The sequence below is a fragment of the Pygoscelis adeliae genome, unplaced genomic scaffold (assembly GCF_000699105.1).
Source record: "Pygoscelis adeliae isolate BGI_AS28 unplaced genomic scaffold, ASM69910v1 Scaffold141, whole genome shotgun sequence".
Lineage (NCBI taxonomy): Eukaryota > Metazoa > Chordata > Aves > Sphenisciformes > Spheniscidae > Pygoscelis > Pygoscelis adeliae.
The window spans coordinates 3696446-3712823 of NW_008824231.1; the positions used below are offsets into that span (position 1 = coordinate 3696446).

The 16378-nt window shown below is 40.4% G+C and overlaps 1 long non-coding RNA gene across 4 annotated transcripts in view; it reads left to right on the top strand.

The window, feature by feature from the left end:
- The first annotated feature begins 11313 nt into the window (after window positions 1–11313).
- Window positions 11314–16378, top strand: part of LOC103926053 — a 17669-nt gene continuing 12604 nt past the window's right edge. For all 4 annotated transcript variants that reach the window (XR_664060.1, XR_664059.1, XR_664058.1 and 1 more), the window contains exon 1: window positions 11314–11391. This is a non-coding gene — a long non-coding RNA (uncharacterized LOC103926053). The remainder of the gene's footprint in view (window positions 11392–16378) is intronic.

Below are 16378 nucleotides of genomic sequence, written 5' to 3' on the forward strand. Positions count from 1 at the left end.
GACCTCCGTGGTGGGGAATCACTGAAAAGGGGAGTGGAGTAGCTCTCCTGCACCAAGCCTTGGAGGTCCACTCTCGGGGGCATCTCTCCGGCCTGCAACAAGCCACGCTCCCTATCAACTGCACACTGAGGACCACTAATAACCTTTTGCTACATTAAACATTATTATTTTCTGTATATGGCTGGTGGTTTTTATGAGTCTTCCAGGAAGCCCAGATTCTGCAGTAGCTTCCCTGCAACACAAAGTGTGAGTCTGCTCTGTTATTGTAGCGGCTTGTGCTCTTCCGGCAGACATGCTTTGTGAGAGTGGGACTCATTTGGCTAAAGCTCTTGGCTAATAGGATGAGCATCCCCCAGGCTGTGCTACCTGTTGCTGAGTGTTGCTCCATATTCCACCTCTCCTCTGGTGTGGGGTGGACTCATCTCTGAAAATCAGTGCAAAGCTGAAGGATGAACCCCTGTGAACCCTGTAGTGTTTGATTTGCCACTTACTGCTATGTTGTATTCTTCAGCTGTAGCTTGCCTCCAGGTTTTTAACAATAACTACAGCAGTAGACTCACCTGGCTGAAGATTAGCAAGCTGACACTTCACTGGGGTCACCCAAGGGTGGTGGAGCAGGGATGAGAGCTCCTGTCTAGACTTCAAAAGCTCTTCTCTGATCCCTGGGCCACTGTGTCTCTGAGCTGCACAGGAATCAGCCCTTTTATCTTTTAACACAATTCTTCATGAGGACTGCATTTCTAATTCTTATTTCCCTCCTGTAACAACCGTTGGTATCCTGATGAGATGCTCCTGCTAGGTCCCCAGCAGCTGCCACCGCTGACCACTCCTGCACCATCCTGCGTTCTCCTTGCTGCCTTGCACTCCTCTCCTGGCCTGAAAATGAAAAGCATAACAGAAACAAGTAAATAGGAATTTATGTGTTATTCATTCTTTAAATAAGTTACATTAAATGAAACATAAATCAGGAAATGCATTTATATTTCAGAATTTTCACGTATATCTTTCTGTAGCCTGCTTGGTAAAGGCAAACCAATCAAATATAAGGAAAACACAATCCTGAAAGAGAATGTGGATATTTTGGATCCCGTGTGAAACAGCAAAAAAAGTGGAGTCTCTACTCTGTGTTAGAAAGCATTGAGCAAGAGCTGTGATTTGTTTTTGCATTTGTATGTAATTACCATGGGGTCACAGTCAGTAGGATGAATAATTCCTCCACTTGTTCTCTGTGCCGATGGTCAGGCAGGGTGGGTTTTACTAGCACCAAAGTGCAGATCCACATCAAGATCCAGACCAGCAGCTTGTCTATCCACTGTTCGCATTTTGTGTTGCTGAGAGTGCACCTCAGGAAAGTCAGACAAGGGGTAACTGTGCCTCTGGGGTCCTTGTGTAGACACTGGCGTATTTTCTGAGTTATCCCACACCTGAATGCTTCATAGAAAATTATGCAGCACAGTGCAGATTCAAGAGGCATAATCTGGGTGAAGACTTTGGACTGGAGTCTCTGCACTGCTGAGGAAAGGTTTTCACAAATGTTTTGCACTTGTGTTTTATCTTTGAGGATCTAAAAAAAACCATTTTCGAGAGTGAGTTTAGAAGAAGCAGGGTTAAAAACAACATCAAAGCTGTACTTTGTATTACAGAATTTCATTCTCCTCCCTGTCGGTTTTGTCCCCCCAGCCTGCCTCCATCCCCCCCCTTCCCATTTCACAGGCCTGTTACAGTGTCCATTGGCCTCTGACACTGCCAGTTTGCACTGCCTGAGGAGCTGACCTGCGGTGCGTGGTTCAGGGTAGCTCACCAGCTGGACTCATGTGTTGGCTTGATCAGGGACGTGCAAGTTACTGTAAGACTCAGTAACCTCATACTGTGCCGGGGTAGTCTTTAACCTGGGAGACACGTGAGCTCGCTCACTGATCTCCAAGGAATTTAAGGATGCTCACCTGAGCTGCAGTGTGTCTGTGTGCTGCAGGTGCCTTATTCTCTCTACTTGCATTTCAAAAAAGTCATTAACATCCTCTGTGACTCAGAAACACTTTGTAGAAGAGTCTGCAGCCAAGAAATTGTGCAAGCTCAGCACCCTACTGTGTACACCTGAGCTGTGCGCATGTGTGAGGGTATCACATTCGTGCAGGGCTGTGTGTGCAGCGGAGCCATAGTCATGACGATCTTCAAAGTTTTCTCTCTTCCTAAACTACAGTTTTCATTGCTCTGTTTAAACTTCACTGCCTTTTTTTTTACAATACTCTGACACATATATTAATGGGGATGTGCTGTATCAGAGCTGCAAAACAGCCTGCAATTCCCCAGGTTCTTCTGTAGTTTTTTATGCCGATGCATCCATAAAAGAACTCCAGTCCTTCCAAGTTTGCCCCATGAGAACAGAGTAACACCTTTCCTCTGGAAATACTGTAATAAACAAAGGGAATACAACACTCTCACTATGAAGATCCCATGGATGGCCTTTATCATTTATCAAAAGGAAAAGGCGCTCTTGTAATATCTGTTAGAACTGTACACAGGGGAGGCTGCTTGGTGGAGCACATCCATAAAAAGTCAGAAACCTGAAAGATATGTCTTTGTGCAGATTCACAGTTGTGCATTAATTTATTTTTGTAGCTTTTTCTCAATAGTCCAGTGGCTTCTGTCATGAAGCAATTTCATTAAAGCTTTGATCGTAGTGGTAATATAAAGCCAAGCTTTCTGCAAAGGCTTCATTGCCCTAAAGAGTGTGTAATTGGCCAAATGTCTTAGAAAGTTTTGCTTGGTTTCTCCAGAGCACAAGTAAAAATTAATTACCCCCGCAGTAGCTGCAGTGCCATCATATAAGGGTGTCAAATCTAGTCTTTCCAAATGGCATATTCTAACAGAGCAATAGATATGAGACTTGCCATAAATGTGATTTGTGAACATCATTAATGAAGTACTAGACCTAATTGACTTCTCCTGGCTTTATGACAGCATAAAAAAAGTTCTGCACTACCAATGATATTTCTCTTAAACTTCTCCAGCTGAATCCCTAATGCTGCAGAGCTCTCTTAAAAGCAAGCTTTCACCAATCTTTATTTGGGAAAAAGGAAACTGACTGTTAGACAACATTTCCAGTTCTTTAGAAATAATAAGGATTTTAGAACAGTTCTTCCATTGCAGAATGAAATGAAGATGCTTTGCAATTATCCCTGAAAACCAAAGCACATTAGGGAAGATCAGCTGAGGGTACTCACTAGCCTGATCATTGGAGAACTTAGTCACGGATGAACAGATTCAAGCTCAAGTCCCTGTTGTGATTTGATTCAGGGATTTGCACTTTCTGTCTTCTGTTGGGGAGAAGCATTAACTTTTCTGATGTGATTATGCATTCTTGATCTGAAACCATAGCCATTATATTTTTGTCAATAATGATCACTCTAGCAAGATATTTTGTTTTCAACCATCTTTTGTTCAGACATACTGAGGTCTGTGACAACAAATGTCACCATTCATACTGGTACTTGCAGTAACATATTACAGTAGTTTATATTGCTGCTATAAGTATAAAACAGCCCAGATCCAGCTTTGGCTAGTATTTTTCCAGGATATTTTGCTATTCTATTTTATATAAGCCTGTGGTCATAGACCTATAGCAGATAGTATGAAAGAAAAAAAATTTAACTGCTGTCTACTGAAATCGATTAATTTTGCATTTACCTTTACTTCTGTAAAAAAAAAAAAAAGGAAGCTTATATGCTAAATTATATGTTATGGCTATTATTTTGCTCCACACTAAGCAGGATAACTTTTCATGTGATGTTATTACAGTGAACAAAAATCTGAATGGTAAAATCCGGATCAAATGAAATGGTTGACCTCTAAGAATTTGCTTGAAACATTTGAAAATTAACATTTCGCAAATTAAACCTTCATTTACGAAGGAGGTTGCTGAAATGTCAGATGCAGTAAACATCCCCAACTACGACTGACTTGATAAACATTGAAGGAGGACCATTGAGTTGATCCTAAATGTTAAATTCAGTTGACTTAAACAGTTCATCTAATCCTCTGCTGATTAGTCTTGCTTTATTTTTGTTGGCAGTCTTGGGCAGAGCTGTAAGAGACTTTCTGCAGGTCTGCTGGGTCAGCTGGCCCGGGCTCTGCTTTGGGCTTTCTCACATTACTCCAGGGTGCCCCTCACCACCACATCTGAGCACTCCCAGAAATGTGTGAATGGGTTTGACTTCCCTGTCCCTCTTCCGCCCTCCCTGCTTTCCTCCTTCAGACCCCCAGTGGTGTCAGAGTTTACAAGATCTGTTGTGCCTTATTTTGTGGAGTGTGATAAATACACAGTCAGCTGAAGAAGTGATTGAAGATTCAAAGGTGAGGAATTTCCCAAACATTCAGCATCTGCAATTTACTGATTTGACTGAAACTCACAGTGATTGTATTAATATTAATCACAACTCTTTTCTCTTACTTCACTTCATTCCCTCAAATAGTGCATTTAGAGATATGTATGAGGAAGTCAACAGACAATTACAGGGTGACTTCAGGGATGTTCTCTGAATCATGAGCACCCTCCTTGCAAAGAGGAGGTGGCTGCAGGCTACCGGCAGAGATGGCTTCTTTTTGTGGGGACTGGTGTCACTGGTCACCATATAGAGATTTGCAGCAGGGTGAGGAGCATGTGCATCCATGGAGTAACTCCCAAACTACTGGTAAGCAGCAAATGTCCTGAAAGAGTATTCTCTAAGTCCCCCAAATTTTTGAGGTTCAGCTATTACTCGAGGGATGAATCCCTGAATCTAATCTTGGGGCCCTCTTTCCTTACTATCTTTGCTTTTAGGTGTTCAGCATCTCTGGCTATCTTTATATCAGCAATAGGGGTGGATCTGTGGAGCTGTTCTCCACAGCTCCAACTCCTGCAGAGGTCCTGATGTCCATGCTGTATGCATTTTGGAGATTTTACGTTGGACCACCCTGTGAGCCCAGTGCTCACCTGTGGTTGGTGTGCAGGAGGTGCAGCTCCCTGCTTGGCTTCATTGGTGAGGAATCCAGCTGCTCTCTGAGGCTGCTCTGCCATGCAAACTGAAGCCTGGAGGTGAAGGTGATTGCTTCAAACGTGCACTTCTGATCCAGACTAAAACACTAAATAGATGCAATCTTTGAAACTATTAAATTAGAATACTCTTAAACTTTTTTGAGGATAGTTTCTGTTCTTGTACTCCTGCACTCAGGAGATGAATTCAGTTGCGGCCGTAAACTTACGTTTAACATTTTGAAATCCTTGTGGTTTTTTTGGCGTAGTGCAGCAGTTTATCTTTTGATTACCTCCCTGCCATACAGTATGATTTGTGATGTGAACATTCTTCTGTCTTTCTAATAATCTGCAGCTTGAGTATTTGGAATACTCAACATTATTTATGCAGCACTCTTGACACTGAACTATGCCATGCTGCTTCCATGGAAACCTCTGACAACACATTACTGCTGGGCTTGACAGGTACACAGTACCTCATTTTCCCTTACGTCTGTCATCAGAAAAACCTTACTATGTCAGACAAAGGTCTGTCTGCCCAGTGTCTTGTCTCTAACCATGGCAAATGACAAATGACTAAGGAAAAGTGTTAGAACAGGGCAAGAATATATCAATACTGGTATAAACCCAAACTGTCATCATTTTGGAACTTGGGGAGTAAAATCTTTACTTTAAAGGCCTTGAATAGATTTTTTTTTTTCCTTTTTTCTTGGCTTTGTCACTTTTTGGACCTGTGTAATAAACCAGAATGGGATCATAGCATAATTTAGTTTACAAGAGACTTCAGGAGGTCTCTATTCTGACCTCCTGCTAAAAGCTGGGTTCGCTATGAGATCAGACCAGGATGCTCAGGTCTTTATCCAGTTGGGTCTTCACAGCCTCTAAAGATGGATACTGCACATTCTTTCTGGGCAATAATTTTTTTTTACCCACCTAGGTGATTATGTGTAAGAGGTCAAGTAAACTTGCTGGGTAAAAAGTCTAGTAAGCTCCCTGTTTGGTCAAGGCTAATGAGTAAGAGCAGAGTCAGTACCTTGCTGAAATTATCAGTACTTCCCTCGGAGAAGACAGTTTTTGCTTTCAGTTTATAAGTCCATTAGAGATACTTGATGCAGAAGAATACAGTATTAATAAAGTATGAAGTTCTATACCTAATAACCCATATTTGGTTGGAAAGAACAAGGAGGATGTCTGGAGAGTATCTGAAAACCCGGTTGCCTATTCCTTCATGAAATGTGGATGGATGATGACAGGTCATGGGAGGTTGTGGAGTTTGGAAGAGACACCAGAAGATCAGTTTATTTGCCCATGGCCTGTGAGCTGGCACAAACAGTGATGTGCCTGCGGAAAGTCTCCTTGAATGAAGCCACTTTATATTTTGGAAACCTGGAGGAGGAGCCACCTGGTCAAATGTAAACACCTACATACGAACTTGTCTCCTCTTCCCTTATGGTCAGCAGAGAGAAATAGTTGATTTTAAACCTCAATTCATCTCAGCCTGAAGCAGGTCTCTAAAATAGATCAGATGAGTCATATGCTGAAAACGCCCATTGCTTTTCATTGACTACAGCGGGATAATAGGGTGGCTACCTCAGATGGCACTTTCAAACTGTACATGTCTAATGGAGTCATCTCCTATTTCCTAGCATAAAACCCCCACTATATCTGATGGATGGGAGAAGCCTGCAATTTCTACCTTTACAACTTATTTTCTGTGTATTTTCTCTCTTTTATCAGTAACAACAAATGACAGAAATTTTTTGTTGTCCTCTCTGTGCTATATTTTATCATTTAAAAGTCATCTATCTGAAATCTATTCCACTTTACACAGCAAATTCAAAGAATTGTAGAAGGCAGTATTTTAAGTGGCTTTTGGAAAACTCCATAAACTGTTGAAGATGGGAAATCCCCAGCTACATTGTTTCAGAAATCAGGAGCTGAGAAGAAGAATATTTCTATGGTTTTTGGTGTGGAAATATACAGGAGGACACTGAAGTGGCTGGTTGTAGGAAATGAAGAAGTCATGCAGTCAGCAATTTTTTTTCTGGGCTGTGCTGGGGATTTGGTGGGACCCTATCTTTTGCCTTCAGTAAATCCCCAAAACAGAGATTAGGAGCTTGTTCCCTCAGTGCAAAGTGTGCACGGTGTAAGGTGGGCTCACAGGGTTTTGTGATTGCTCAGTGCTGAGGGTACCACATGACACCCCCCTTCTTCTGGGCCCAGTTTGAGTTGGTTCTGTGTAACTCCAAGAGCTCTGCAGCCCAGCCCAGATCCTTCAGTCAGAGCGGAAGGAGGAAAGAAAAGATGGTGAGAGATTTTCTTCCTTTCCACCAAGGAGCAGCATGACAATGAAAGCTCTTATTTTCACACACGTGGCAGTCGGTGTTTTGTTCTTAGAGCTTTACCTTCAGCTGAATGCAGTCTCATTCTCTGGTCTCTTCAGGCCCTTTAGGACTTCCAAAGGTCACTAGTGCTGCATGGATAGGAGTCCATCTAGTGTATTCTTGTTCTCTGCTTATCAAACTGGTGTGCATTTCAATATTAGAAGACTAATTGTTTTCCCCCTGTCTGATGTTGCACATGAATTATTGAATTTATCTTGTACCTGCCTGGGCTAGAAGGATTTTCTGAGGAGAGTAATGCACACATTTGGTTTTACTTTCTTGACTTCAGCAAAGATCAAAGATAACATTCACATGCTTCATCCTTCCTAGTTGTGTAATTCATAGGTGGCAAAAAGCTTCTTTATGGAATCTTTAATTAAGCTTATTTTGAAACCACTTCTTGGGTTTCCTTTCATTAAGTAATTTCTCAGTGTTGAAATTTGAGTTGAATTTTTTCTTTCTGCTTTCATGGAAAATGATTCTGAAACTCTTTTTTTAATGAATTAGGAGTCAGGAGATATTAACTCTACTGGTACTTAATCATATTGTCAGAATATGCAGCATCATTGGAGTACAATCATCACAATAAGAGACTTTCATTTCAAACATGATTACATACAGCTGGATCACTCCCAGATCATAAAAGTATTTACTAGATAGCTTTTCTTTGCGATAAACAGAATAGTTGATGAGTACAGTTGAACATGGCTTTGTTATGGTCTTTGAAGAATGTTAAAAAAGGAATATTTTATTATTAATTTGTTTTCTAGTTTTATGCTACTTGCTTTTTATCTGTTACAGAGAATAAATATTAGCAAAGGCTGTGTGTGGAAATTTTGCCAATAGAGTTTAGCTATCTTCTCAAGTGACTCTTTGAATCATATCCATCAAGACAACTGTTTTTTTTCCCCCCTGTTTAGCTGGTCCATGACAAAGATGTGATAGTTCTTGGTTTTGTCTTTTCTTTAATGCTTTTAACCAATTTAACTCTATCAGAAAAAAAAAAAAGTATAATACAGTTTTACTGGTTGCCATCCTCTTTGTTTGTGCTGTGGACATCTTCTGGCACTCGTTAACTCTTGAAAAGTGTTGCAACTGCTGTAATACATCCCCCTTTTCCAGGGCTGGCCTTTGGCTGTTTTATAGCAGGGCAAGCTCTGAGTTGAGCTCTATGACTTTCTAACTCAGGTGTCTTTCTGAGTTTTATTTTGAATTACTTCTAATGTCTGTAATCTCAGGATGCTCTTGTCCCTTCATGTGACCCTGTATGTATTGGCACTTTTCAAATTCTTACTGCATCATATGGTAATTCTCACAGTTGTCTATAAATGTTTTGTCTGAATTTGTGTTCACAGTCTCTTCTCAGGGACTATTTTCCACCTGAGTTCCTTCTCTATTTGCACCTTTATTTTATACTTTCTGTTTTAAAAATAATGTTTTTGTATATGTCATTTTATATGGAGTGCACTTCTTTAATACAATTTCAGTTAGCCACATCTGCTGTTACTGGAAAGCTCTTGAAAGCATCAAGTGCTTCACAAACATCTATTGTCAGAAATAAAACTACTCTTCTCTTCTCTTCTCTTCTCTTCTCTTCTCTTCTCTTCTCTTCTCTTCTGATACAGTTTGTGTGCAGATGCAGAAGTAAGTGGTCTCTCAACCTTCTCCAAGTCTTTTAAACTCTGATAGGGATTTTAATAGCACCTTTCTTCCAATGATGTTTCCTATCCTCCTTCCAGAACCATGTATTATTTAATTTCTCTAAGGTCAGAAAAACTGTCAGACGTGGCTTCATTTTGTAGATCTACCTGGGTCTGACATTTCTAGTAAAGGAAATATAGCTTCCCTTTAGGCAGGGGATGTGCTTATCTTTTGCCCTGACCTTGGCTGTGATCTAGTGGATAACCTCTTCAGAGGGAGTGTTTGCTTTTGTGACTTTGGATTACTTTATCAAGAAAGATGTTTTGCTCTGGCCAGAGGCCTGAGCTAACTACTCAGCAGGTCACAGAGGCATGACAACATCTTCACAGAGCACCCTCATGTTATCTACCTCTTCTTGAGACCATCATCCCGTACTTTAGGGATTCCTGAGGAGCTGTAGAAGAAGGGAGACTTGAGGGAGGGAAGGCGGAAAGGAGAGTCAGAGAAGGCCTCCAGACAGGCTATTGGAGAACATACTGATTTTCAACAGGAGCTGGAGGGCAGAGATTAGGTTAGCTGTGATTTATAATATATGTCCACCCAGGAAAGAAGATGTTCCCTAGGCCAACAGTAGGTAACACCTCCTATTAGAGAGAAAGGAAGTTTCTAGCAGGGATTTGACTTTACACAGCTCAGGTCAGGCAGCCTAACAAGTTTGCCACCAATCCATCATCCCCCTGAAGGCATGGGCTCCAACATAACTGGGGCAGCTCTGCCTGGTGGGAGCTGGTGGTACCTTAAAGAAGATGTTCTGTGCTGAGAAGTATCACTTTGCCAGGGGAAGAAAATCCTTCTCGCTTTCTGAAAGAGAACACAATCTTTCTGACTGGTAGGCTTTCAGTTCAGAGTCTCAATGTGTGCAAATGCCCAAGCATGCAGCCAAATGTCCTTGGAATTTGTTAAGCTAATAGATGTTTTCTCTACAGGCTCCTAACAACTTCAAGTGATATCTGAAATGTTTAAACAAAATAGCTCATCTGTTCTAGGGTAAATACATTCATATGATAATTCTTAAGGTTGCTGCTCTTCCCTTATATTTAATTATTTGGAAAAGAAACGTCTGTCTAATGCCTCATTTAAGATTCAGTGGAATCTTCCTTGCTTCAGTAATTTTCCTATTAAATTACAACTATTAACACTCGTTCCTCACCCTAAAGGAAACCAATAAAATCACCCAAACTAATGAAGTTGTTTTCAGCAGCAAGCACCTCGTTACGGGGGTACTTCTAATTACTGTTAAAATGAACTGGAACACAATGCCTCCAGAATGGGATGTCCCAGAGCTATCAACCCAAACCATAAACATCTGTGCAACTCATAATCTCTTCATTTAACCTTTGTAATAGCAACACAACCTCAACTAATTTTTAAATGCTGGTAGGCATTAAAATAAATAGATATGAAAATGTCACTGACCCATTATAAATAGAATTCTAATTTATGAGCGCTGCCTCCCAGTAAGGAATTGTTTTTTGACTTTAAAAAAATAACCGTGCCACCTGGAGTTTATTTTTTTCTTATATTGTCTAGTCTGAACTAATTTTTTTCCTTCTGCACTAATTGTTATATTTAGATACCATCATGCAGAAGACTATATTGAGGAGTGATTAGGGTATAACTTACATATCAGAATGCATGAGCTAACTAGAAAACCAAAGCTTCAGATCAGATTTAATTAAGATAGCTTACACTCTCAGTTCAGTTTTCTGCCTAAAGCAAGGAAAAAAATGAAGACTAACGGCTTCTTCCAGAAACATGATACTCCTGGGATAGGAATTTAGAACTCCATAAGCAGAGTAGCTTTGACTCCTGTGAGTAGTCCTCCTGAAATCAGCATGACTAGTTATGTGAGTAAATGGTACTATGCATAAATTAATAATGCACAGTCTGGCCATATAGAAATCCTTGTTCTGGCACAGATTACTAATTGCCTGCGAGTCATTCAAATAATGAAAAAAGAAAAGTAAGTAAGTGATATTCATACAAGCAATGGCTTGCAGGGTTTTTCTTTTTAGTTTTCATACATGTAAAACTAAAGCTTTAATACCAGAGTAAATCAAAGTGGGAATCTTCAGTTGGAGCTTGCTAAAGGGCAGTGTCTGCAACTCATATTGCATTCAACTCCTTACAAGAAGAAAGGTGATTTGTCAATACCAACAGCTTAGTCTATAAAGAGCATGTTGAAACTTCATGCATAATTGTAATCACTATCAATTTACTGCTCATATTACAGGGCAGCTAGAAGGTGGGGAGCGACTGAGATCCACTTCCATAAACAGCAGACAAGTAAATAATGTAAGTAACTGCACTTGTCTGTCTATGTTCACTTTCATTCATAGATCATACCTAGGCTTTAATGGTTTTTATATATATATATAGTGTGTGTGTGTATATATATGTATATATATAGGGAAGCATGAGCCAAAATACATACCGTCCCTTTCTGCTGTTGCTGGATGCTGAGTGCTGGGTTCTGCAATGCTAACTGAAGTAGAAGGCAGAAGAGTATTTTTATAAACATTGGAAATATTGAGGCCTGATGTCCTTTGGATTTGTGTCTTTTGACTGATCAAGGGAAGGGAGATGTGAGAAGTGAGAAAAGAAGAACTTCATCTAAACCTTTTTTTTCTGAGCTGTATTCAAGGTATATACCCTCATGCCTATAAGCTCCTGGACTTCCCTTTGGCTGGGGCATGAATGGGATCCTTTCTCTGCTTCTGTCCATCCATTTATTTTCATGAAATTTGTAGAAACCTAATTATCTTTTGGACTGATGTCAAACTGCATTAAAATCAACCTGTAGATTCCAAAGATGTTGAGAAAGACGTGTAGACAAACACACAGACTAAATGTCTAGCTTCATTTCCACAGGAAAAATGGACTAAAATACAGGGTGGTTTTTTTTTCAGTAAATTAGGTGGATAGCACAGAGTGGGAATATTTTAGTTTAGGATTGATGTAGATGTTGACAAAATTGTATCTTTTTACATAATCAGGTCTTCAACGGGAAAATGTGCTGCGAAGCCACAGAAGCCACAGCCAGAGGTGATGGCTCACTATGCTAGGTGCTATTCAGGTAGATAGGGACAGTTCCATTTTCATTGGATTGCTTTTGATCTATAAAGACAGAAAAAAAAAACAGACAAAAAGTTGAAATACAAAGAACAAAACCATACTGTTAATGCAAATTATATATCTCTGTTCTTTCCCTTTTTTATTCGTTACCACTCTCTGAGCCTTACTATAAAGCTTGACAAAAGAATCTGTGTCCTGATAAACTGGTACATAGGGAGTAAAAATGTGCCTTCGTTCCTAAAGTCTTGTCCCCAAACTGCAGAAAATTATGCAAAAAAAAAGTTCAGAAAATTCTTTAGGAACCTCTTTACATGGCCTGAAAGAAGATGCAGAAACTGTTGTGAAAGAGGCAGACAAGTGACTGGCATCATTTGTTGCATGGAGAGAACAGGGAGACAGGGTAAGTGACAAGAATAACAGTACCACCTGGCGGAAATGTACCTTTGTCATGAGCAATTCAAAGCCTACTCAGGGATATTATCCTGCTGCACATCAACACAGAGTCCGAGCTGAACTGAAGATGCTGGGGGATTTCACAGAGACTTTTTTTCTCCCTTTTTAGGTAATATTACTGTCAGGGGGTTTGTTTTGTTTTGCTTTTAAATTATGGCCATTATTAAAAACTAGTTTGTAGTTGATTTGCTTTGCAGGTTCCTTGAAAGCCTCTGGAGCGAAAGGAAGCCGCGTGGTTACACAGCAACACGGGGCTGGAGAGGACCGCTGAGGTGGATGGAGCTGTTCATGTCACTCATACCGGGAAAGGCTGCAAGGAAGAGAGAGGCTTTGCAGCTTTCCATCAAGTAGTCACATTCTGGATTTGTGCCGTTTTCTCTTTCAGTTTAAGACATACAGTGGCAGTGCTGTGCCAGATCAGAGGTGGATCTGGCTACTCATCCCATACTTGACAATGGTCAGTAGCAATGTTAGGAGAGCATAAGAAGCCTACAGCTGTATAACAACCTGTGGTTAGGAAACCTAAGTGACATGAGTATCTTTAATAGTCCTTGTTGATTTTTTCTTCCATAATTTTGTCTACTGTCTTTTGGAAGCCTTCTATGTTGGTAGGATCCAGGAGGTCTTGTGTTTTATTCCCCACAACAAAAAATACTCTGTTCCCAGTTGTTTTGCACCTTGTTTTGAGCTCTATGATCTGCATTCCCTGGAGCTGGACATAAATCTGATGATTCACAGGTCTGCATTTGCCCTTAGTGATCTGATATTGATAAAAGGAACACTGAAATGATCAGAGTCTAAAGTCATTGATGTCATTGTCATGACATCATCTATTGAGAAAGATGGCAGCTGTTTCCTGGAAAGCTGGGATATGTGACTTGTCATCAGATTCAAATACAGTAATCCAGTTCGGACATGATGGACCAAGGGGTCATTATGCTCAGAAACGTGGTTAGGCGAAAGGACAAAGTTTCTCAGATTTTAGAGTTAAAGAAATCAAGGTCTGTGGGGAGACCAACAGATAAAGTCTGAAAAAATGACACAAGTCCTTTCTCAGTCCAAAATGTAAGGTTATAAAGCTAAATACAGTCCCAGAAGCATGAAACAACTGACCTGAGACAAGCATGTGTGACTGAAAGCTTTCTCTCTTGTTTCCAGTCTCTTAGGTCTACTAAGAGGTCCAACTTCCTACAAATCTTAACTCACTTATACAGATCATTATAGATGCAATGCTATCAGTCATCTGAGTAAGTCATTTGTAGATACTGATGGAGTCTAGCCGCAGGACGTTACAACACAAGCCTCTTGCTTTGTCTCTCTGAGCTGTGAATGAACTCTTTCCAACAAAGTTTTAGAGAAGAATCTCATTTTTCAGTCTTGCTGAAGTTAGCTACCGTCAACAGCAGTTTTCTGACGACCTGAACTCTTGATGGCTTTCTGATATGTTACCTGTGGAACTGGCTGCCTCCGTTGAAAATCAGAAAAATAGTTGATGTTGATGTATTTTGGGTAGCTGAACTCACTGAAAATCAAAAGAATAATGTATTTTTTACACTTTGATCACCTAGAGGTATTGTTTTGAGTAGTGAAATGAAGAGTTTGAGTTGTTCTTCCTTGGAAATGATCTCTTAATTATTTTGTGATTTTAAGGTTTTCTATCCTTTTGTGACCCTGAAGAACTCTAGTTCTTTTAGCATTGCTGTCAAGGCTTGTGTTTTGTTTTCTGTATCTTTTTGTTGGTGCTGGGAGTACTAAAGGCCTCTTGATAAAGTTATTTGATGTAGTGCTATTGATATTTGTCAATAGCATTAACCTTCCTACTAATTTATTGCCTTTATACACAATGGACTGTTCCTTTGGAAGGGTGACTTTCTCTTTCTAAATACACCCTTTTCTCTTAGACAAAAACATGGGGAAAAACAAAACATCTTTTCCATGGATTCATGGCTTGCTTTTTTTTCCCCCAAAATTCAAAGTGAACTCGTCAAATGAAAGTGTGTCAGAAAGCTGTTAATTTTGTTGACAGCATCGCTTTACTGCAAAGATTAATCTTCATATATGACTGATTTTTTTCACCCTCTTATTCTTCTCTGAATGATCTCCAGATGAGCTACCCTGGAATAACAGCATGCTGAAATTTCAGAATGTCTCAACAATCTTTAAAAGATGGTGCAATATGTCAAAAGAACCTAATTTCCCCTAAAATTCCTTTAAAATAGAGTAAAAGTGATACATCATGGTATTTATAGGGAAATATGAAAGCATAGTACAAATAACTAGGAGGAAGTCACAGAAGGGCAGGAGTATTGGGCAGTTTGCTGTCATGGCACACACGTGATTGTCATTAAGAATATTTATTTACAAAGTGTGTTGTTTTCTTACCAGCTCATTATATTAGTTCCTCATTGTGGAGATTTATCTGAGATTAAAAATTATAACCAGCATTGTTATGAACTAATGAGCACATCTAACTTGGATGCTTTTAGAGCATTAAATGGAATTAGTGACAGCACCATTTAATTTCATTTTGGTGAGGTTATTATCACCTACATATTCCTTCCATGAAATGGGACCATAACTACTTCAGTGGCTGTAATGATAGCACACACGATATTTCTTTATTTCTGTATTTAGGTCAGCTATCGCTATTAGATAATGTTCATCATTAGGAAGGCAAAGTGGTCTATTAGAGGGAGGCTCTTTCCTCTGGTGATACAGGAAACCTCAGATGATCTTTTGTGCCTTCATGTGAAAGCACAAGGAGCATGCACCGGGATCTACATGTTGTGGCAAATAATTTTCAGGAGTATCCTGCTGGCAGCTCATACCAGGGGAGACAGGGGGAACAAGCCCTCCATTTTTGCAAAACTTACATGCAGTGTATGACTCAGATTCATGATGGATGTGGTCCCCCACCTCCCAGTTTTTGAATGACTTCTAATCAGGGCCACAGAGAGCCGCAGCATTTATCAGATGGCTTCCCTTCTTCAGGTCTTCATTCACAAATTCGCTTCTGTGCAATGATGCCCAAGACAGCACTAATGAGTTCGCTGAAGCTATCGGAGGCAGAATAGCTGTATTTTTGTGGTGCTCTGCCCAGGTTAATAAGCCCTGCTTCTCAGCAGTGCTAATTAGGCAAAGCAGAGATCTCCATGGCGGTGAGTATATTCATTCTGATGTTCAGTTATTTCGGGCAGCTCCACATGGTATTGCATTGTGCTGGTAGACCTTCCCTCAGCATCAAGGACATTAAGAGGGAACCCTGTCCAATAGCTCTGTAGGCTTCCAGCTCTCTCTTCTTCCAGTAAATGCAGTGCAGGTTTTTCTCATAAATTATCTAAGTGATACTCCTTAGAGACAGACCTACTACCTGACCGAAACGCTGCCTTCTGAGATGAGTAGAAATACACTTATTGACTCAAATAGAATGAAATCCTGACTCCAAGTGAGCAGTGTGAAGTAGACAAACTTGTCTGAAAATCTGTAAATTAAACAACTACCTAAAAAAGTCAGCGTTGGACACTAGCCTGTCAGATGTTATTGGCTTTTGTCACTAGCCACCAGAGGCAAGATAGCTTTGCTGGCAAGGGCAAGGAGCTCGTTTTACCATTATTGTGCAATCAGTACCCCACTGTGCCTTGCAGCTGTGGAAACCTGCACCCAGTGCATGTGAAAATGTCATCACTGGTGCGGGGGCTGCTGAACTGTGCCTGTCACTTTGCACCCCTGGGACAGCCTCACTGGACTTGCCGGC